The sequence below is a fragment of the Lissotriton vulgaris genome, chromosome 9 (genome assembly GCF_964263255.1).
Source record: "Lissotriton vulgaris chromosome 9, aLisVul1.2, whole genome shotgun sequence".
In the NCBI taxonomy this organism is placed as follows: domain Eukaryota; kingdom Metazoa; phylum Chordata; class Amphibia; order Caudata; family Salamandridae; genus Lissotriton; species Lissotriton vulgaris.
Window position 1 is genome coordinate 280,180,854 of NC_141697.1, and position 24,383 is coordinate 280,205,236.

Below are 24,383 nucleotides of genomic sequence, written 5' to 3' on the forward strand. Positions count from 1 at the left end.
CTCTCTAAGGGTCCTCGGCCTACTGTTCTCTTGCGCTCTGCTCTTCTCTCTGACTCCTCAGGCCATCTGCGCTAACTTCTCCCCGGGGTACTGTCCCTAAATACACAATCACAGTATGGGTGGAACGCCCCTTGACGCCCACCACGTACACATTTACACATGATGTCATTTCTGGTTCTTTCCATAGCTTCATCTCTTTGCGTCGTCCGTTAAGTTGACCCTTCTTCTTAGGCACCATCTTCGTCTTCTTGCTGGCGACTTCATTGAGATTCCAATTGACACTTTCAAAGCAAAGTCTATCACCTCAACAGAACTTCATTCTTTACGATTGTGTTCGTAACCTCGTTTGGTCCTGTGAACGGTCATTTCTAAACAAGACCCAAATTCCAAGCGTCTCTTATCTCACTTAGGCCATAAACTTCGTCCAACATTGTCACCTTAAATCTAACAAGACCTTTGACTCTTGTCTCGCACATTCAGATCAAGGCTATCCCCTGTTCCTGTGAGCCCACTAAATTACATGCAGCGGACTACACTCCTGCGAACTCTTGGTCAGTTAGGTTAAAATCACACATGACAAAACTTTTCTAACATTCCTACAAAACCCTTCTACACAGTATAACCTTTAACACACATTTATATATAATCGATTTTAGCAAATCAGTGATTATACGCGAATGCATTCTACATAGAGTACAACATTTATATTCTCGTGCATACATAGTGTTATACATACTCTGCACATTTCTTCGCTTTACGTTTTGTCTTCTTTCTCCGTTTAATAATTACACACGTATATTCAGTTTTGCACGTTCTACTGTTCTTAAGCATTACTATACATTTCTATATTAGCCCACTATGTATACGGGCCTTTCTAATTCTAATACACTTTATAGAGTAGATACAGATACATTTCCTATTACATTGGTTACATCGGCTAACTTTACGCTACAAGTGTTTCTTCATGTTACAACTTCTACGTTTATGCGATATGCTTGTAAATATGGTACAGATATATTTTTCATTCAAATTGCGCTCTCTCACGTTCAAGTCCCTTTGTCTGGCCCACAAGGTACTGAACAACACAAGCCCCCCAATCCTCAACAACTGGATCACGCCCTACAGACCCACGAGAGCGCTTCGATCCGAACATGGAAACTTCATCACGATCCCCAGGGTGAAAAAGGCCCGTGTTGGTGGGTGCCGTTTTTCAGTCAATACGGGGAAAAAATGGAACGCACTCCCCTCGAGCCTCAGAGCAGAACCAAATCTCTTACGATTCAGGAAGTCTCTTAAAACCCTACTTTTCCCTTGAGCCGTCATCATTCCCGTCCTTCATCCCTTGGGAGCACGAGGTTCAGCGCTGGGATACCCGTTGGGTGACTACGCGCTCTAGAAAAAACTAAAAAAAAAAAAAAAAAAAATAATACAAGTGCCCCACATTTGCAATTTGGGGTAGTTTTGAGCTGCTTCAGACATGCTGCATAGATGTTTGGCAAAGTATGTGAGACTGCATGAATCTGTGTTTGCTGCAGGCAATGCTTGTAGTAATATCAGAGGAATCAACAATAAAATCCTGCCCACCAGGCCATAAAACAGACCGACAAACAACAACAAAATTTGGAACACACCCTAGCCTGTCAGACCAGCCCTTCTGGCACATACATGTTGTCCTATCAGCCAGTTTGACCCTGCCCACCCTGCCTCCATACCTGTGTTGAATACCACTAGTCACAGTGGTTTCTCCTACATCAGCAGTTAGAAGAGAATCTCTTTTCATTTGTCCCCACAAGTACTCTCTACACCCCACACATTTTTAGTCCCCCGTTAGGGATAGCAAGACTCTTCCACCCCCCCTGTGCACTATGTGAATATCAATCAATCAATCAGTCAGGGGTTGGTAAAGCGTGCTGCTCCCCCATGAGGGTCTCAAGGCGCTGGGTGGAGGTAAAAAAGAGTAAGCTACTCCGGTCAGTTGAGAAGCCAGGTCTTGAGAGCCCGTCTGAAGGTGTGCGGGGTTGGTGACCGTCTTATTTCTACTGGTGGAGGGTTCCATTCTGTGGCCGCGGTGTAGGAGAAGGCTCTCCCACCAGCCCTACTTCGGTGGATGTGGGGGACCTCAGCCAAGGCGAGGTCGGCCGAACGGAGGTTCCTTTTAGGTGCGTGGAAGCTCATTCGGTCGTTGAGGTATTTGGGTCCGGTGTTGTTAAGGGATTTATAGGCGTGTGTAAGTAGCTTGTAGGTGACCCTCTTTTCCACGGGGAGCCAGTGGAGTTCTCGCAGGTGTGGCGTCATGTGATCAAAGACCTTATTCTTCTTTCCATCCTGTGGCTATGGTAGACTCTTTAATTATTTTTCACCCCACGGCTATGGAAGATTCTTTAATATAGTAGATATGGAAGACTCTTTATTGCCATGTGCACACTGTGGGTATGGAATTCTCTTTATTCCTCTGTGCATTCTTGGGTATGGAACCTTTTCATTCCTATGTGCCCCTATAGATAAAAAAGATTATTTAATCCCTTGTGTACCCCATTGATATGGAAGACACTTCATTCCCCTGCGTGCCCTGTGGATATGGGGGGTCTTTGTTCCTCTGTTCATCCTGTAGATGTTAAAGACTTTCTATTTGTTTGTGCACCCTATAGATTCGAAAGTCTCTTTATTCCCTTTCTGCACTCCGTGGATATTTCCCTGTGCATCTTGTGTATATAGAAGACTCTTTATTTCTGTGTCCTTCCTATGGCAATGAAAGGCTCTTTATTCCCTTGAGCACCCTGATGATGTGGAAAACGTTTTATTTTTCTATGCATCCTATGGATGTAGAATACTCCTTATTGCCATGTTCACACAGTTGGTATGCAATTGTCTTTATTCCTCTGTGCATCCATGGATATGGAAGACTCTTTATTCATCTGTGAATTTTATGGATATTAAAGAGGCTTTATTTCCCTACACACCCTGTGGATATGGACTATTTTTTTAGTCTCTCATTCCTCTATGGATTGTTCCATGTGCAGTCTTTGGATATGGAAGACTCTTTACTCATATATACATCCTATGGATATGGAAAACTCTTTATTCCTCTGTGTCCCCTATGGATATGGAAGACTCTTTTTTTCTCTGATCCATTATATCGATATGTAAGACTATTTGTTGTCTCATGTGCCCCTTTGATTTTGGACGATTCTTTATATCCCTGTGTTCCAATGGATATCTACTACTTATTCTCCTGTACACCCTGCTGATGTGGAAGGTTCTATATTCCGACATGCACCATGGAAGACTCAAATTTCCCCCGTGCATCCTGTGGATGTGGAAGATTTCTATATCCCTGTGTATCTAGTATTTATAATCCTTTGCACCTTGTGGATATAGAAGGCTCTATATTCTCTTACTCCCCGTGGATGCTCTCTTTATTGCCCTTTTCCACTGTAGATATGGAAGACTCTTTCCTCTCTGCGGATAGGTAAGTGTTAGACCTTTAAAGCCTTAGGGTGGTCTTCCCCCAAACATTTTGTATTACTCCTCCATTTTAGCAATTTTGTTTTTTGCGGACTTCAGGACGCTGTGTACTTTACCACTGCCAACCAGTGCTAAAGTGTGTGTGCTCACTTCCTAAAACATTGTAACATTGGCTTACAATCAATTGTCACATTTAATGTATTTATAAGTCCTAGGTAAATTGGTACTACATGTACTCTGGCATGTAAAATTAATACTTCTGTTGGGTCTGCAGCACTGATTGTGCCCCACACTTAAGTAGCCTGCCCAACATGTCTCAAGCCTGCATTTAGAGCCTGTGTGTGTAGTTTTAAACTGCCATTTCCATCTGACAAAATAAATCCTTTGCCAGACCTAAACCTTCTTTTTCATTACATATGTCACCCCTGAGTAGCCCATAGGGCAGGGTGTGGTGTATTAAAAAAGTTAGACATGCACTTTTAGCTTTTACATGTCCTGGTAGTGAAAAACTCTAAAATTCGTGTTTCCCTACTGCAAGGCCTACCTTTCCTGTAGGATAACATTGGGTTACCGTATCACATTTAATAAATGATAACTTTCGATTTTGCTCAGGTAAGAACATTGGGTTTGGTGTCTAAAGATTTGTATTTTCAAACCCTCTTTAATGGAAAAGTCAGATTTTAAGTCACAATTCTGAAAATTGTGCTTTTCAGAAAGTTGTCATTTTCTTACCCCAACCACTTGGTGTCAGCAGCCTGTATCGTGGATCACATGACTAGATGTAGCTGGCAGTGAGTCAATGTGTGTTGCTCTTATAGACCGTGATACAAAGGGGGGGAATAGGTGCTAGCAGGATGGACCATCTCTGATTTGATACGGAGGAGGAGCGGTCACCTACCACGGTGAACAACCTTTACAACAAAACTTTTACAATGCACTACCATTACAACGCAACCATTACAACGCAAACCATTACAACGCATTGCGCTGGGGGGCGCTCTAGGATAGGGAATAAGTTTAATTTATCATCCAACACCTTCCTAGTATCCACGGGGACTGGAGTTGGAATAGTAAATGACATTTTTCACTATCCAGCACCCCAAAGAGCTATGCGTTGTAAAGGTTTGCGATGTAAAAACCACGTTGTAAAGGCATGCGTGGTAAAAGTATGCGTTGTAACGTCATACATCCCCTACCACATTTACACATTACAAAGGCTGTGCCTCACTCAGCACACTCACAAAGGGTTTCACACTAGTCTTTTGTGCTTCCAATAAGCTAAAGCCAGGGAAAGGAGGCAGGAAATTCCAAATACCTCTGGGATTAAAATCCTCCAGAAACATCAAGCTTGGCACCAAGTATAAATATTGGACCCTCAGACCCAACTCTTCAGTACACCTCTGGAAGACTTGGAAGGTTTGTAGTACCTCTCTGTTGTAGGGAGAACTGCTACTTTGCTGCCTGAATGAGAAGGACTGGACATGCATCTTTAACCCAGGACCACCCGAGAGGCTCCAAGGGCTAGTTGGCTGGCCTTCTGTTCAGAGCCTCAGAGACAGAAAGGGCTTCAACCATCTTGAAGACAGCATCTGGACTTTGTCTGCTGTGAGTCTTGCACCTCAAGTAGTGCCACCCCTGTCATCAATCAATCAATCAGGGGTTTATAAAGCACGCTACTCACCCATGAGGGTCTCAAGACTTAGTGGAGGGGGGGAGGGGGGGAGAGGCTCCGGTTCTGTCAAAGAGCCAGGTCTTGAGGTCCTTCCTGAACGTGGGCAGGGTCGGGAGCGTCTGATGTTCACAGGGAGCTCCTTCCAGGTTTTGGCTGTGATCTAGGAGAAAGCTCTCCCGCCGGTTCTGTTTCTGCTGATGTGGGGGACTTCTGCCAGGGCGAGGTCGGCGGAGCGGAGGTTCCTCTTGGGCACGTAGAAGGATAATCTCTCGATAAGGTATTTGGGTCCAATGTTGTTGAGGGATTTGTAGGCGTGGGTGAGGAGTTTGAAGGTGACACTCTTCTCGACGAGGAGCCAGTGGAGGCCTCGTAGGTGTTGGGTCATGTCCTCGTGGCTCGGTGTCCGAAGGAAGAGTCTGGCTGCGGCATTCTGGATGGTTTGGTGCTTGTGTAGAAGAGTTTTCTTGATTCCGGCTATGAGGATGTTGCCGTAGTCCAGTCTTCTGGTTATGAGTGCGTGGGTGACAATCCTTCTGCAGTCAGGAGGGGTCCATTTGAAGGTCGTTTGGAGGATGCGAAGGCAGTTGAAACTAGTGGAGGCGACGGCGTTGATCTGGCGGTTCATGAAGAGGGAGGAGTCAAGGATGATACTGAGGTTCCGAGCATGGTCTGTAGAGGTGGGTGGGCACCCGAGGGCGGGGTGCCACCAGGTGTTGTCCCAGGCGGAGGTGCAGGGTCCGAGGATGAGGACCTCTGTCTTCTCTGAGTTTAGCTTCAGGCAGCTGTCTTTCATCCGGGCTGCCACGTTCTTCATTCGTTCCTGGAAGCAGAGTCTGGTGTCTTCGGGGTTCTTCGTGATGGAGAGGATGAGCTGGGTGTCATCGACGTAGGATACAATGCTGAGCCCATGCTGTCTGACGATGGCGGCGAGGGGGGCCATGTAGATGTTGAAGAGCGTGGGGCTTAGTGATGATCCCTGGGGTACTCCGCCGTTGATTTCCGTGGGTTTGGAGAGGAAGGGAGGGAGTTGAGTCCTCTGGGTTCTGCCGGAGAGAAAGGATTGGATCCAGTCGAGGGCGGCTCCTTGTATTCCCGCGTCGTGAAGTCTGGCTGCAAGCGTGAGATGTGAAACGGTGTTGAAGGCTGCAGAGAGGTCTAGGAGGATGAAGGCCGCAGTGTGTCCCTGATCCATTAGCATCCGGGTGTCATCAGTGGCAGCAAGAAGGGCGGTCTCAGTGCTGTGGTTGTGCAGAATCCAGACTGGGAGGCGTCCAGGATGAAGTTCTCTTCGATGAAGGCGGTCAGCTGGGCGTGTTCGAGTCTCTCAGTGACTTTGGTCGGAAAGGGGAGGAGAGAGATGGGCCGGTAGTTTTTCAGGTCCGTTGGGACAGCTGTTGGTTTCTTGAGCCTCGGAACAGCCTCTGCACGACACATCCCCAATGCAGGACTTTGCATCACAAGCCTTTGTTGACACCATCCACAATGCAGGACATCGCATTACAAGCTCCATAGACTGCTTCATCTGAATCACTGCTGCGTAATGCATTTCCAAAGCAGTGCTTTTATCGCAGCCTGCTGCATTTTTGGAACTGCCGATGAGCAACACATCCTCAACGTGGGATCTTACAAGGCTCTACCACCAGGATTTAAGGTACTGTTCAGTTGGTCTAACCTGGTCCCTGTATTCAGCATGCACTCCATCTCAGTTGGTCTGAACTTGTGACTTTAGCTCATTGTGCTTCTAGGCACTATTTATACCCAAATGTTTAATATTGCATAACTTTGGTTCTACTGATTAGATTTTTATTATTTTCGTGTTGAAAAACTGATAACGTTGTACTCCGTTTTTTAATTGGTGTGGGGTTTTATTGTGTGTGTTTTCACTTTATTACTGTTTGAAGTGCTTCATAAATATTTTCGCATAAGTTAAGCCTCACTGCTCCTTTTGTGGCAAGCTAGCAGAAGATTGAACACAGGTTAATTTGTGATTGCTTTTGTTTTACCCTGACAAAAATTGTAGTTGCTGCTTGAGTAGGGTTTCAAACCCCTCAACCAGTAACCCACTTTCCTACAGAAAGTCTCTTTATTTCTCTTTATGGTCTTACATACATGGAAAACTTTGTCTCTCTTTGCACCTTAAGGATATAGAAGACCCTCAATTCCTAGGCGCACTCTATAGAATTCTATTTATTCACAATAGATCTCCAGAGCAAACCTCCTCTGCATATTGTGAAAGATGTTTTGCTTCATTTTCTTTCCTGTACCACCCTCAGTTTTCCCCTACCCCCTAAGAAGGCCTTCTGTTCCTTAGGGCTCTTGATAAACCTTCAGTTTTCTGTTTGCTTCTTATGTAAAACCCCTATTTCTCTCCATTCCCTCTTAGGAGACACTCTATTCCCCTTGCCATTTTACAGAAGACTCTCTGCCCCCAGAGAAAGACTCTTATTCACTTCTGTTCCCTTGGGGAAATCCTTTATTCCCCTTTGTCTCCTTATCAAAGACCCTCTACTGCTCTTTCTCTCAATAAAGACCTTTATTCCGTAGTTCCCTAGAGTCATTATGGGATTCTGTTTATCACCCTTTGTCCCTTTACAGAATAACCTGTACGGCTCTCTGACCACAATATAAGATCCTATAATTCTCTGTTCTCCAAGGCACGTCCCTCTATTTTCCATTTTCTTCAATGGAAGACCCTCCATTTCGTTTTTCTTTTGCCATCTTTCTCCAGTGGAAGACTCTCTACTGTCCTCTACCCCTTTGGATGACCCTTCTTGACCCTTTGCAAACTTATGGGAACCCTGTGTTTCCAATTATCTCCAAGGAACTGCTCTAAAACAGGCTTGCTCTACTCCTCAACCTTTTCTTTCCACCTGCGCATTCACTGAGGCTTTTTCTCCCCTCATTGAAATAAAGTTTATCCTCCTCTGACCTCATACAGAAACAAAGCACCCCCTGTATTCACTCTATTGATTTCCCGCTCTGCAACCCTCAGTAATAAACTCGGTTACCTTGTGTCCAAACTCGCTCTCCCCTGAATTGACTGCTATTTTTGCTCCTCTGACCCCTATGCTAAAGTACAGATGTTCTCTTCTGCTTCTCATCGTATCGAAGATCTTCTATATGATCTGCCCCAGGGGGAGACAGTCTATTCCACACTCAAATTAAAAGTGATCTATTCTCCGCCACGCTCACAGATACTTCCGCATGGAAAGCACTGTTTCTTCCTGTCACTCCCCACCCATTGCCATTGCAGACTCTTTATTCCCAAATGGATGATTCATCCTTCCCATCTTATAATACCCAGTGTAATCTTTGAATCCCCCATTTCCCCCCACAAAGAAAAAAACTGTTACATTTCCTGCACCTTAATGAAAATCTACTATTTCCATTGCCCTTAATTTGCAAGCTGATGTTCTCCTCTGGTTCTCTTTCTTCAGACTCCCGTCATTCTTTCCTGTTCCTCTCAAGGAGATCCATCATTTCTCTTACCTGATTTCTCTCACGGGAGAGCCTCTGCTCTCCTCTAAGATCCTTTCAATGGTGTCCCTATATTGTGCACTAGCTCTCATACTAAAATCCATTCTCTATGTTAAGCTTTCATTTCTAGAGATCCTTTATTCTTTTTTGTCCCACACTCATTATAGAGCATCAGTTCCTTTCCCGCCACCGCTGCCCTCTTTGTATTCTACTATACCTTCCATCTCATGGAGGAGCATTTCTTCCTCTGGTGCTCAACTCCAGGAAGGCTGTTTCTCATCTCTGGCTCATGCAAGACCACCTTCTTTCCTGCACCCCAATTTGAAACACTTTTTCCCCTATTTCTCTTTCTCTTCTCTCCACTAGAAGTCCTTCTAGTCTCCACTGATTCCTTCCTGCCTCATGTTTGACTCCTTGCTCCTCCTGAAGAAATGTTTTTATCCGATGCCTCTGCCCATTGACTCCCTTTTGTCCTCCCATTCCATCCCTACTCATGGAACAGAACCTATTTATCTCTGCCTTCCAACTTAATTATTTTCCTCCACTTCTATTGAAGACATTTTTTCTCCCATGCCTCTCCTTCTCAATTAAAAGTCCTTCTATTCACGCCTGTCTCCTCTTCCGGAAAGGGAGGACCTTAATGTTCCTCTCTCACTGCTAGAAGACCCTTATTCTCTCTACTGCCCGTCCTGTAGTGACTCCTTCCATAGGGGGGGATTGTATTGCTCTGCTTCCCGCCTGTCTCTCCTCCATCCTCAATGAGAGGTCCTTTATTCTCCCACTGAAGGAAAACTGTCTAAAGTCCTCACTCCCTCTCCATACACAGGGAGGAACATTTATCCTGCTCCGTCTCACAGCTTCTGGTAGACCACTTAGGGCATCATTTATAGTTTGGCATACAGGCACTCGGACACAAATATGGCTGTTGTCCTTTTTGTCGAATTTTCAGCCCGCTCTCTATTTAAAGTCTAGGAAAGCGCCATGGTTCCAATGGTGGAATCTACCTGGGCTCCACCAGTGGAACCCGTTGATCGACAGTCTGATATACAGCGGCCCATCAATTAAAATACCTCACTATCCAACCTGATTAGGACAGATGTTCTGACATACTTATTTCCTGTTTGGGACCCAGTTAAAGCCTAATGTTTCGACCAGAAAATCCGGGAAATTACCCCCATGTGCATGGAGAAACCTCCCAATTTTGTCAGGGAAATTTTTTGTTTTTGAAGAACAAAAAAGTGTGCTCATGGGTTCCTGCTCAGCAAAGCTTCAGGGCCTTCAGCGGCCCTGCCACAACAGGGGCTCTTCTGAAGGCAATGGTGTCTCTGCCTGCCTGGCAGAGATCTAGATGTTGGGCAGTAGTGTTTTTGCCAGGCCAGTAAAATACATCCTTATGCTGCCCTTGTGGACCTGCCAACTGGCTGCCATACTCAAAGGCCCTTTGTCACCTCTGCCCACTTCGCGGAGGGTCACCTGTGTCCTTGACTTCATCCTACCCATGACACATGCCATTATTACCTCCCCTTCACTTCTGACGCCTGCCGGTCTTATTACAACCCCTTTAAGTTTCTCTTTCCTACTGCCTAAATGCCGCTATTTATTTGTCTGACCCTGTGTGGAAGACCCTTTTTACCCTCCATTCTCCAAAACAAACAACAAACCCCCTCTCGTTCCGCCTCTATCTCGCTTACATTCTCTCTTGGAAACTCTTATAATCTCACAAAACTTGTGAGTTACATTAAACTTCAGCACGTGCACGGACGGGGGGAGGGGGTGGGGGGCTATGATACCCCAGACGTGCATGATGTGCCTTGCGTCCCACTCCGAGAGTTCGCCATCCTCTTCCTTCCCGGCCCTGCTCTTGTGCCTTTAATGGGCGGGGCCCGCGTGCCTAGGGGGCGGGGCCAGCCTGGGAGCGGGCGGTGGGGGCTGGCAGCGCTGGCAGTCTGTGTGTGAGAGCTCAGCCTGCACATCTCCTTGTCCTCCTGCCCGGGATCCAGCTGACCAGTGTGAGAGAGAGGGGGACCGGGAGTCTGCCTGCCCCCCTGCTCAGCACCCAGCCATCCCCCCACCACCTCTGGATACTGCACCCTCTCTGCCACCCCAAGGACACCCATTTCATCTACTGCGGGAGATCGCCGCTGCCAAGGTAAGACTTTCCAAATTGCTCCCTCCCCGCACAGAAACTGCCCACTTCACCTGGCCACCTGCTTGCCCTTGGCGACACCTTGCCAGTGATGCCCCCTGCACGTGCCCCCAAGCTGCTGGCAAAGTTGCACTCTCCTATTGCTGCCCGAATTAACTGTACCTATTAACCTCTGACCTCCCACGCCCGACTGCCCTACCCGGGCCTCCAAGGGACCAATGCCAATGTCACTGCACCTGCTTTAAGATTGTTCATACAACTTGGTGCCTCCCCCACTCCCCTTGGGGGCATTGGGTGCCATGTGGTGAAGGGAGCATCGCCAAAGGGTGAAGAAGGCATGGCATCGGGGAGGTGGCGTGCCATGTGCCAGGCAGCAGCCTGTCTGGATTGTCACGATTTTTCGTGGGGTCTTGATGGATGGGCGGGGGCGTAGCTTGGGCACTGGTGCCAAATGAAGCGGGGCGGGATACTTTGAAAGTGAAAAGTGGGTGACGTGCTGCTCGCGCGTGTGCCTGGCACATGCCCTTGGTGGCACTTGTATGTTCACAGAAGCCAAGCGTGCATTGATGGGGGTGGGCGAGGCAGGGGTGAAGTAAGCGGACATGGATTTTCATTCTGTGCCTACTTTTTTTAACACCTCTCTTCAGCGAAGCCGGCGTCCCAGCTCTCCCCACGCTCAATAAAAGCTAAATATTTTTGGCATTTGAGAAGTCTCCCAATCTTTCTAACATCACGAAAAGTTAACGGGGAGGGACGAGAGGGCGGGGGAGCCTGCCGCTAAGAGTGAGCTATGGCGGGGGCGGCAGGGATGCCTCTGCCAGTTTGTCTTCCGCGCCCCAGCCCTCCACCTCCCGCTAACGCAGGCTCGTCGCCACTGTAGGTCCCTGAGCTAACATCGCCGCATCTCCCGTCCCTATCGGAGCGGCCAGACTCTCGACGCTTGACCTTAGAGCCTGCCTTTTGGGATTTGCCTATTGTCCCGTCCCCCCCTCATTACACGCACCCCCTCCCGCGGATTGTAATCTCCCCTTCTCCACCCCCGCTTTCACTAATTTTAGCCTCTTCGAGAAAGCGGGCCAGTGATGTAATGCGGTGGGCCAAAGGCGATGACTTTGGATCGCCTTGTAGGTGACTTCTGCAGGCCGGTAATAATAGGATTTCTTTCGGCAAAATACTTTAGTAGGGCTGCAACCTTGGGCCCAGCAGACGCGACACCACCCCAAAAAATAGAGGGGTGCTTTAATTCAGTAGGATTGTCGGGTTTCTTTGGTTATGATTACACCTTTAGTCTCCCGAGAACAAATCCTGGTTACTTTCCCGGTCAAGGTCTTCAGAAAACTGTAATAAAAATCAAATAAAATACAAAACACCCACCACTGAATCCATAAAACAAATACATTGATGCCTTTTTTGATGTGTAATGTGATGGTGTATTTGACGTGCGACCTGGAAATATGTAGCTTATTATTTGATACAGTGTTTTTTCTTTTAAATGGTTTAGTTGACTTTTAGGATTTCATTTGTATGAAATAATTGTGTATATGTGGGGATAGCAGCGTTAACATATATGATTCAGAATTTGCCTGGGGGAGGTCAGGGGCAGTCTACCGAGTGTACCATGAAATTGAAGAATTCAGCTTTCTATTTTTTCCTCACTACATGTTTTATCTTTTTTGTATTTTGCTTAATTTTATTACTGCTTTTTATAAGTGCAATTGGTTTAGTTGATATCTCCTTTTTAGCTTTCATTAAATAAATTAAGGAAACCTAAATGCTAAAGAAAAATGGTGTGCTTTGATACTGCGTCGACAACCTGAGAGGGTTCACCTTGGATTTTTCATGTGTGTTGTCGTTGGGTTTTGTTTGAGATGGAAGTCCATTGCTGCAGACATAAGAATAATTCTTCTGAAAATGTTAAGTATTTGTGTACAAATGCTTTTTGAAATCAAGAGGAAACATTCCAAGTTATCATATTAATTTTGAAGCTTTTAATTCAATGATTGCTTGTGCCTTCGTATCATTATCTAGGACAAGACCGTCTACAAGCGTATATTTTCAATCTTCGTGGAAAACGTATTGTCTGTCGTTTACATTTTCAGTTTTGCAAATAAAGCCTCCCATTAGTACAAAAATGGAAAAGGTTCATTTTGGATAAAATCTATTTTATTGCAAATTGCTTAGATGTGCCTTTATGTACCAATCGTTCGTTCAATGCCTTGGGCCACGGTTGAGCAAATTCTCTAAGATTGTTGACAAATGTCGAAGATAAGGAATGGTTGTTGTCAGACAGGGATGTGGCTAGGATTTAGGCAGTTACCTAAATGTCCCCGTTCACCCTTTCCGCACCACCCCCACCTATATTTAGGAAGCAGTAGTAATGGCGGGATGGACAATGGCGGCCAGGTTCGCGGGGAGAGAAGTATGTTATTAAACATGATTGCGGCAATTTATTTCATTATCTACCAGATGCATTTATTCCTCAGATCTTTGTAAAAAGGGAGGGGTGGCAAGGGGGGTGGGGATTTAACTACTGTAATCAGCACAACCCACTGCTGCAAAAGCGAGATAGAGAAATCTGTCTGCGCCAACCATTTAGAAGGAAATAAAATGGTTTTCTGAACACGGATTAGAGGCTTGATAGGATTTTTTTGTGTATGCTATTTTGCTGCTCACCTCCCTGCAGATTTATCCCCCCCCCCTTTGTAACCGCACCCTTGCCAACAGTTCCCCATTCACGTCACCACTGATGATGTATTGGTCTTCGAAACAGCAATATTCCTGGAAGATATTGTTGGGGTGGAGGCTTCGCCAACCAATCCACCTCCCCCAACTGGGCACTGTGACCTTTTTCCTTCATGCCTCTTGGATTGTGTGGGCAATGGTGTGAAGGCGAGAGAGCGAAGGCGCCATGTCAGTGCGCACACCAAGTGCATGTCCGTTTTTTCCATCAGCCACCATCCGATTCGTCGCCATCTTTTTTTTCACCCCCTCCCTCGGTTGCCTCCCCCCATCTCCTCCACCAGTGTGTCGCATAACATGGAAGCGAGGGGCAATGGTGATGGGTTTCAGGCAAGGTGTGTGCGTTTTTTCATTGCGTGGGGATAGCGGGGTCTGTAGGTTTGATGAACCTAAATCTTGAACGCGGAGGACTGAAAAAATAGAAATAAAAGCATTTTGGTCAAATGAGCTCGTGATGATGATAATGATTGGGATTAACCATCCATGAAATGTAGCAGGCTTCCATGCCGGCGAGGTAGCTCCAGCGTTCCGGCTGGGGGGCTTGGCCTGCTTGAAGGAACATGTCATCTGCTGTTGGGAGACAAAGGAAGAATTACTATCAAAAATTGGAAACGTCGTTGGGTTAGGTTGTTTATTTCTTCTTGTAATTTTGACGTGGGGGGTAGCAAAGTGCAAAATGAGGTTCTACAGACATCGCAAGGCTGGGCTGTGATTTCACTCGCTGCTGCTGCAGTCTGACGGCTTCATTTGTATATTTTGTGATTCTAACTCTAGCATTTTTGTGTGTTTGTGGCCGTTTATTGGTGTTTAATACGCTGTTATGGGCACAGGACTCCAATTCCGACGTTTAAAAAAAATCTTCTATTATTTGTGTGTTTATCTTTAAAGAAGAGACACAGAGTGCCCAAAGGGAGGTGCCAAGCGAGGTGCATAGGCTCCTCGCAAAATGTAATATGTAGCAGAGAAATGCCATCGCGCATCGCCCTGCGGCGGGGAGTGTGTACCTGAACCTCCTACTCTTGGAGTGCGGGCGTAGGTGTGCTTGTGAGGGATGAGGCAGGGCTCCTCAATAGGAATACACAAGTCTCTATTGACGCTGGTGCACTTTCTTTTTGATTCTCCTCAATTTTCTGAATGTTGGGATGTTCAAATTTTATTTTCTGTTCATTTCAACCCATATATGAGGATGTTGTTGGCTGAGATACCTCACAGTAGTACAGTGATCATGTAGGGAAGTGACCAAATGTGGGTACCTTTCACTTAATGGGGTCCTCACACTTCTTCCTGCTGCTGAAGGGTCCAGGCCCACCCCTCTCACTCGTATTCTAAGGGCCAGGGCCATATGTCTCATACAGTGGCCACGCCTTTCACTTGTGCACTGGGGATAATGCCCACCAAATCTCCTCTCGCTGGGTTTGCTCTGTCGACACCTTTGGCTCCTACCGTTGAAAAATTCTCCAAGTCAATTGTTCCCGTTTCTCAATAAGGCAAAACTTTACTATTTTAAATACAGTAACAAGCTACTGCTCATTTAATGCAGATGCAAACAAGACTAATGTTAATATAACTGTCAAGTGGCCTTTAAGAAGCATAATTTACCTAAAACATTTATCCACATGAAGGAAAACAGTCAAAATCAAAAACAAAAAAAGACAGCACATGCAATAAAGGAAAGCACCCACTCCATGACGTGAGAGGGAGCAGCTCTTGTACGCGCCAAGGTGTACATATCCGAGGCCTGCTGCAGGTGCCAGTCTCTACGCCGCTGATCATGCTGCGGAGGCCAGTCTCTATACCACTGATCATGCTGCAGAGACCCGTCTCTATACCACTGATCATGCTGCAGAGACCCGTCTCTATGCCTCTGAGCATGCAGCAGAGGCCAGTCTCTACGCCTCTGAGCATGCGGCAGAGGCCAGTCTCTATGCCTCTGATCATGCAGCAGAGGCCAGTCTCTATACCACTGATCATGCTGCAGAGACCCGTCTCTATACCACTGATCATGCTGCAGAGACCCGTCTCTATGCCTCTGAGCATGCAGCAGAGGCCAGTCTCTATGCCTCTGATCATGCAGCAGAGGCCAGTCTCTATGCCTCTGATCATGCAGCAGAGGCCAGTCTCTATACCACTGATCATGCTGCAGAGACCCGTCTCTATACCACTGATCATGCTGCAGAGACCCGTCTCTATGCCTCTGAGCATGCGGCAGAGGCCAGTCTCCACGCCTCTGATCATGCTGCAGGGGCCAGTCTCTATACCACTGATCATGCTGCAGAGACCCGTCTCTATGCCTCTGAGCATGCAGCAGAGGCCAGTCTCTACGCCTCTGAGCATGCGGCAGAGGCCAGTCTCTATGCCTCTGATCATGCAGCAGAGGCCAGTCTCTATACCACTGATCATGCTGCAGAGACCCGTCTCTATACCACTGATCATGCTGCAGAGACCCGTCTCTATGCCTCTGAGCATGCAGCAGAGGCCAGTCTCTATGCCTCTGATCATGCAGCAGAGGCCAGTCTCTATGCCTCTGATCATGCAGCAGAGGCCAGTCTCTATACCACTGATCATGCTGCAGAGACCCGTCTCTATACCACTGATCATGCTGCAGAGACCCGTCTCTATGCCTCTGAGCATGCGGCAGAGGCCAGTCTCCACGCCTCTGATCATGCTGCAGGGGCCAGTCTCTATACCACTGATCATGCTGCAGAGACCCGTCTCTATGCCTCTGAGCATGTGGCAGAGGCCAGTCTCTACACCTCTGATCGTGCTGCAGAGGCCAGTCTCCACGCCTCTGATCATGCGGCAGAGGCCAGTCTCCACACCCCTGGTCGTGCTACAGAGGCCAGTCTCCACGCCTGTGGTTATGCTGCAGAGGCCAGTCTCTACGCCTGCGAACATGCTACAGAGGCCAGTCTCTACGCCTGTGGTTATGTGCAGAGGCCAGTGTTCATGCCTCCGATCGTGCTGCAGAGGCCAGTCTCCACGCCTCTTATCATGTGGCAGAGGCCAGTCTCCACGCCTCTGCTCATGCGGTAGAGGCCAGTCTCCACGCCTCTGATCATGCGACAGAGGCCAGTCTCCATGCCTTTGATCATGCGGCAGAGGCCAGTCTCCACACCTCTGATCGTGCGGCAGAGGCCAGTCTCCACGCCTCTGATCATGCGGTAGAGGCCAGTCTCCATGCCTCTGATCATGCGGCAGAGGCCAGTCTCCACGCCTCTGATCATACGGCAGAGGCCAGTCTCCACGCCTCTGATCATGCGTCAGAGGCCAGTCTCCACACCTCTGATCATGCGGCAGAGCCCAGTCTCCACGCCTCTGATCATGCGGCAGAGGCCAGTCTCCATGCCTTTGATCATGCGGCAGAGGCCAGTCTCCACGCCTCTGATCATGCAGCAGAGGCCAGTCTCCACGCCTCTGATCCACACTGCAGAGGCCAGTCTCCACGCCTCTGATCATGCGGCAGAGGCCAGTCTCCACGCCTCTGATCATGCGGCAGAGGCCAGTCTCCACGCCCCTGATCATGCGGCAGAGGCCAGTCTCCACGCCTCTGATCATGCGGCAGAGGCCAGTCTCCACGCCTCTGGTCATGCGGCAGAGGCCAGTCTCCATGCCTTTTTATCATGCGGCAGAGGCCAGTCTCCACGCCTCTGATCATGCGGCAGAGGCCAGTCTCCACGCCTCTGATCCACACTGCAGAGGCCAGTCTCCACGCCTCTGATCATGCGGCAGAGGCCAGTCTCCACGCCTCTGATCCACACTACAGAGGCCAGTCTCTACGCCTGTGGTTATTCTGCAGAGGCCAGTCTCTACGCCTGTGGACATGCTGCAGAGGCCAGTCTCTACACCACTGGTCGTGCTACAGAGGCCAGTCTCTACGCCTGTGGTTATGCTGCAGAGGCCAGTCTCCATGCCTCCGATCGTGCTGCAGATGCCAGTCTCCACGCCTCTCATCACGTGGCAGAGGCCAGTCTCCACGCCTCTGATCATGAGGCAGAGGCCAGTCTCCACGCCTCTGATCATGCGACAGAGGCCAGTCCCCACGCCTCTGATCATGCGGCAGAGGCCAGTCTCCACGCCTTTGATCATGCGGCAGAGGCCAGTCTCCACGCCTCTGATCATGCGGCAGAGGCCAGTCTCCGCGCCTCTGATCATGCAGTAGAGGCCAGTCTCCATGCCTTTGATCATGCGGCAGAGGCCAGTCTCCACGCCTCTGATCATGCGGCAGAGGCCAGTCTCCGCGCCTCTGATCATGCAGTAGAGGCCAGTCTCCATGCCTCTGATCATGCGGTAGAGGCCAGTCTCCACGCCTCTGATCATGCAGCAGTGGCCAGTCTCCACGCCTCTGATCATGCGGCAGAGGCCAGTCTCCGCTCCTCTGATCATGCGGCAGAGGCCAGTCTCCACGCCTCTGATCATGCGGTAGAGGCCAGTCTCCGCGCCTCTGATCATGCGGCAGAGGCCAGTCTCCGCGCCTCTGATCATGCAGCAGTGGCCAGTCTCCACGCCTCTGATCATGCGGCAGAGGCCAGTCTCCGCGCCTCTGATCATGCGGCAGAGGCCAGTCTCCGCGCCTCTGATCATGCAGTAGAGGCCAGTCTCCATGCCTCTGATCATGCGGCAGAGGCCAGTCTCCACGCCTCTGATCATGCGGCAGAGGCCAGTCTCCACGCCTCTGATCATGCGGCAGAGGCCAATCTCCGCGCCTCTGATCATGCAGCAGTGGCCAGTCTCCACGCCTCTGATCATGCGGTAGAGGCCAGTCTCCACGCCTCTGATCATGCAGCAGTGGCCAGTCTCCACGCCTCTGATCATGCGGTAGAGGCCAGTCTCCACGCCTCTGATCATGCGGCAGAGGCCAGTCTCCACGCCTCTGATCATGCGGCAGAGGCCAGTCTCCACGCCTCTGATCATGCGGCAGAGGCCAATCTCCGCGCCTCTGATCATGCAGCAGTGGCCAGTCTCCACGCCTCTGATCATGCGGTAGAGGCCAGTCTCCACGCCTCTGATCATGCAGCAGTGGCCAGTCTCCACGCCTCTGATCATGCGGTAGAGGCCAGTCTCCATGCCTCTGATCATGCTGCAGAGGCCAGTCTCTTCGCCTCTGATCCACACTGCAGAGGCCAGGATTTGCACCTCTGATCACGCTGCAGAGGCTAGGGTCTAAACCAGAGGCTAGCGGTCAGCAACTGCACCTCTCACTCTGCGGTAGCGGCCTACATCTATTCCTCTCTCTCTGCTGTAGTGGCCTGCGTCTACACCTCTCATTCTGCTGTAGTAGCCTGCATCTGTACCTCTCACTTTGCTGTAATGGCCTGCATCTATACCTCTTACTCTGCTGTAGCGACCTGTGTCTATACCTCTTAGTCTGCTGTAGTGACCTGCATCTAGACCTCTCTCTCTCCCTGCTGTAGATGTCCGTGTCTATACCTCTAACTCTTCTGAAGTGGCCTGCGTTTATACCTCCCACTTTGCTGTAGCGGCCTGCGTCTCTACCTCTTACTCTGCTGCAGCGCCCTGCGTCTCTACCTCTTACTCTGCTGTAGCAGTCTTTGTCTATACCTCTTACCCTACTGCAGCGATTTGCGTCTCTACCTCTTATTCTGCTGTAGTGGCCTGCGTCTCTACGTCTTACTCTGCTGTAGCAGCCTGAGTCTTTACCTCTTACCCTACTGTAGCGGCCTGCGTCTCTACTTCTTACTCTGCTGTAGCGGCCTGCGTCTCTACTTCTTACTCTGCTGTAGCGGCCTGCGTCTCTACTTCTTACTCTGCTGTAGCGGCCTGTGTCTCTACTTCTGCGTCTCTACTTCTTACTCTGCTGTAGCGGCCTGCGTCTCTACTTCTTACTCTGCTGTAGCGGCCTGCGTCTCTACTTCTTACTCTGCTGTAGCGGCCTGCGTCTCATCTTCTTTCTGTGCTGTAACAGCCAGCGTCTCTACTTCTTAACCTGCTGTAGCGGCCTGCGTCTCTACTTCTTACTCTGCTGTAGCGGCCTGCGTCTCTACTTCTTACTCTGCTGTAGCGGCCTGCGTCTCATCTTCTTTCTGTGCTGTAACAGCCTGAGTCTCTACTTCTTACTCTGCTGTAGCAGCCTGAGTCTCTACTTCTTACTCTGCTGTAGCGGCCTGCGTCTCTACTTCTTACTCTGCTGTAGCAGCCTGCGTCTCTACTTCTTACTCTGCTGTAGCGGCCTGCGTCTCTACTTCTTACTCTGCTGTAGCGGCCTGCGTCTCTACTTCTTACTCTGCTGTAGCGGCCTGCGTCTCTACTTTTTACTCTGCTGTAGCAGCCTGTGTCTCTACTTCTGCGTCTCTACTTCTTACTCTGCTGTAGCGGCCTGCGTCTCTACTTCTTACTCTGCTGTAGCGGCCTGCGTCTCTACTTCTTACTCTGCTGTAGCGGCCTGCGTCTCTACCTCTCACTCTGCTGTAGCGGCCTGTGTCTCTACTTCTGCGTCTCTACTTCTTACTCTGCTGTAGCGGCCTGCGTCTCTACTTCTTACTCTGCTGTAGCGGCCTGCGTCTCTACTTCTTACTCTGCTGTAGCGGCCTGCGTCTCTACTTCTTACTCTGCTGTAGCGGCCTGCGTCTCTACTTCTTACTCTGCTGTAGCGGCCTGCGTCTCTACTTCTTACTCTTCTGTAGCAGCCTGTGTCTCTACTTCTGCGTCTCTACTTCTTACTCTGCTGTAGCGGCCTGCGTCTCTACTTCTTACTCTGCTGTAGCGGCCTGCGTCTCTACCTCTCACTCTGCTGTAGCGGCCATCTTTGTTTCCACTTGTTCACAACTATTTGGCCCTTTCTTCTGCTTGCCCATCACATGCAGAGGTCGATTGGTTAATAATTAAATCAATAGATCTGCTCGTTGGGCAGTGTTTTTAGAAAGCATATAGGACTGCAGCAAGCGCTTTCCATTGACACGTTTGGGACCTACGAAGGGGAAAGGTCAAAGACCATTCAAAATAAAGCCTAAGTTAAGATTCAAGTTATTAAACTGATTTACATTTTTATTACCCTACCTTGGTGTTATTTGAGCATGAGTTTTTTGCTTTGTTTTCGTCATTGTATGTGTCGGAGAACCATAATCTAACACTGAGACACAAGTCTTTTATTTCGGATTCCTGAAATCTATTGTGCCCTAAAGAACCTCACTCCCTTTATTCTCATTGAATACGACCCGCAAAGCAGCACACTTCCATAATTTTGTTTGGAAAAAATGCTCCTAACTCGCATTTTGGGCCAGATGTATGAACACATTTTCCCATAGACACAGAATGGGTAAAACTGCTTGATACATCTGGCCCTTTAAGAGTTACTGACTTATTGAGAAAATCTCAGGTTTTCCTTAGAGACAATGTGCCTCATTCTAAACATCGGTTCCTCTGGCAAAAGATGTACTGCATGTGGACTGATTCTTCCATTTTCTCCGGGGTGTGCATTTTTTCTCATTTGACCAAAAGGTTTCAGTATTTCGTTCTTCTAATCCCCATTCCCTTGCTCTTCCTGTGCAACAGTGCGGCCAAAGTGTCGTCATATGAGGAGCTCTAAAGCACGATTGTGCTTTTGCCGTCCTACCAGTGTCTGAGATTAATTCAACATTATATCCATCACTTTTTGTGTACTTTAATATGTGGCCCTAAGTGGGATGGGTATGCCCAGATGTGCGTCCTGTGTACTCTGTGTCACTGAAACCAAGCTATACCCGGCTGAAGAGTCATAACAAGGGCAAAACCTGTCCTGAGTTGCTTGTGTTCAGGAAGGACCTGGCTTGGTAGTTCATGCTGGAGTCTTCCCATTGCAGCAAGGTCAAGACTCATTTGCATATAGCTGGGTACAAACTGAGGCGGCATGGTGTGCAAATAACAATGGACTGGGATGAGGCCTGAGTAATTACAAGTGTCTGTGATCAATTTAAGCATTCTACCTATCATTTTGTGTATGCTTTAATGTGAACTACCCTACCAGCACGAGACCAGGTATCCTTCAACAAGCGTCTTGCGCTACCCGTGTTTCCATTTACACTCACCTTTGGTCCTGCTGAACCAATGCATTTCTACAGAAGTAGTTTGGGTCATTTCATTCTATCAGAGAGCTTCTATTTGCTTGTATGTATCTCAAAAGAATGCCTTTTCTGGTTTCATGTATCACCCCTAAGTAGACCACCACATTTAATTTCTGATGTCATAATCGTCGAGGTCAAAATCGTGCTACACGCTAAACTGTGATGTAATTATTGAGAGGGTGGTTTGTTTTCTATCTTGTACATATGATCAAGTTTTGGAATTGTTCTAAGGTAAATATATATGTTCCAGGATTTTCTTTTTATTGCCTGTATGCTGTTTCTTCAAAACACAACAAAAATACTACAAAAACATATTTCAGAGAATTGCAGCAAATAAATTAATGAAAATATGTAATGAAGGAATATTGTTCACCAGGTCACCTATGCAGCTCCTGGCAGGAATGATTCATTGAGCTTCTTGAACTGTTTGTCACTTGTCTCAGCAACAGCCTGCCCGGATTGGCTAATCCAAGATTTGCATCTTCTCACTGTATTGGCTACCAGAAGTATTCACTTCATCACCCTGGGAATGGTTCTGCAGTAATAAGCATCAGGACCATTGGAATTGAGATCCTGTGTCCGGAAGCAACCGCCATGGATTGGTTACTTCAAGACAATAGTGCCTGATTGGGATTGGCTTCTCAAAATTCCGTCACAGCCACTTGGATTGCTTTGTTACTTTATGGTCAGCATCTCTTGATTTGGAATGGTTACCAGCTGGACAGCACTGTCATACGTGGATTGCTTGGCCCTTGGTGGCTTCTCAACTATCAACAATGGCCCTTTTGGATAACAATGGTACCCGCCCTACATCTTTTGGACAGTTTACCGTGTGGCTTTTTGGATCAGATACTTGTTGTGTAGCTCTGGCTTGCTTGGGTTGATACCCTCTGCTCATCGCGGACTTACACAGATTGGTTATACTACCACCAACGTCAGTTAGCTTAGACTCGATATCTTGGGGTGAGAACCTGCCTGAATGGTGTGATGAGCAGACAGTCAAGTCTGATGCCAAGTAAGAAGTCACAGATGGCAAAAGCAGTAGAATTAATTGTAAAGGTGTTCACCCCTTGTCAGATACCAGGATGTTTTAAATGTTTCTTGCGGTCCAAGAACTCAAACCTGGAGCTGCATATTTTCTGAGTAAATTCTTCTATGCAATCGTGTACGTGCCCTGGGAATGTAAAAGAGATGTACAAAACAAAGTCACTTGGCTTAAAAATCGAGACTCTGATGGAAAACTGGATCTGAGGCATTGCCTTTTCATGCAGACCCTGTCATGTGACCATGGAAAGGCCCTGCCCAATTCGCTAATGAAGTCTCAATAAGATATGTTGTGGTTATAAATGTGGATTTAACGGAGCCGAGCCACGGCACTTGCAGAACTTGCGCCCCTTGGGGTTGTGTGTTTCTTGTAGACTCTTGCATCAATGTTGCATCTATGAAATGAACGAGTTAAACAATACTAAAATACGTTAGCAAGACTTTTATGGAGGCTAGGCATTGACCTTGTGTGCCGTGAGAGTTCACAACTTTACCATTATAACTCAGGAGGCATGTATGCAACTTAGAGAAGATTGGCCATGCCAGAATCTGATCCCTAGGGCGCTTTTCTGTCAACGAAAGATTTCATCCTCAAGGCAGCTAAAAAAACTAATTTTGCTTTTTGATTTAGGGATTCTCCCGCAGTACACCTTTGGGTTCCCATTCTAAGAATGCCTTAAGGGGGAAGATGGGATGCTCATATATTTCTGCCCACTACAGCATGGGGCAAAGTGTGAGCCCAATTCAGCCACTGGCTAACATCACTGTGAGTGACAGCATTGCCGTCTTTCACGAGGAGCACATCCACACACAATGTAGTTCCATTCATTGTCAGCTCCTCCTAAAATAAGGTTTTATGAAGTACATGACAAAGCAAGCATTGACAAGGCCAAAGGGCTTGCATACAGCACCAGACCTATTGGCTTTGCTAGTGCTAGCTGCACTAGGACCCAGATCTAAATCATCCCTCACTGTTTGTTAAAAAAAATGTCTGAAGCCTGTCCATAGAACTGTTTGTAGGGCCTTTGGGAAGGCAATCTAATATGTTGGCTAAATTGCCAGAGACATCTCTGAAGACCTGTGTTCCTTTCAGAGATTCTGCATCTGACCGAAGAGTGTGCAAATCCCTTTATTTCACTGCTGCTCAGTTTCCTTGTCCTTGAAAATTGTATGTGCTTAAACAGTGACTGTGTGTCTTGTTGTTCCAAATACATAGTAAAGTGCAGTTTTTACAGTCAGTCTATGTATAGGGCTGGGGGAGCACACCATAAACATAGGTCCATTTTTATCAAGCCATTGTGTAGTGCTTGCATCCCGCAAGGAGAACGCGATGGCCTCCGTTATATTTACAAATCCTCGCAAGGGGTGATTTGCACAGGTGTTGCATGACTTTGTAAAGAAATGTAATGCAGCAGCGTGCACTGCATTTAGTTACATTTCATTATGATCTGCGTTTCATGGGTGCATCTACCCAAGTAATTTGATGCAATCCCCGATTTAGGAAAGATAGTAAACCTCTGATTGGGTCAAAATGGTACGCCCACCACAGAGAGGCTTAACAAGGGGCAGCACACACAGAAAGAGGAAATTGCCTCTAAAGCATCACTTCCTGCACAAAATAGTCCTACCTGTAAAACAGGCACACTTGTGCCAGGATGCAAGGTTGCCTGCATTGGCACTAGGCAACCCAAGTGTGCAAACTCTAGAAGAGAGCAAAAGTACTCCATATCTTAGTAGACCTAGTAAATTTCTGTTCTGTCCGTTTAGCAACGCAGCAACTTTA

General features: G+C 47.9%; 1 protein-coding gene across 23 annotated transcripts in view; it reads left to right on the plus strand.

Annotated features, from left to right (window-relative positions):
- Positions 1-10,576: 10,576 nt before the first annotated feature.
- Positions 10,577-24,383, plus strand: part of NRXN3 (neurexin 3) — a 2,233,908-nt gene continuing 2,220,101 nt past the window's right edge. For all 23 annotated transcript variants that reach the window (XR_015299916.1, XR_015299918.1, XR_015299917.1 and 20 more), the window contains exon 1: positions 10,577-10,763. The gene's annotated coding sequence lies outside the window, so the exon portion shown is untranslated. The remainder of the gene's footprint in view (positions 10,764-24,383) is intronic.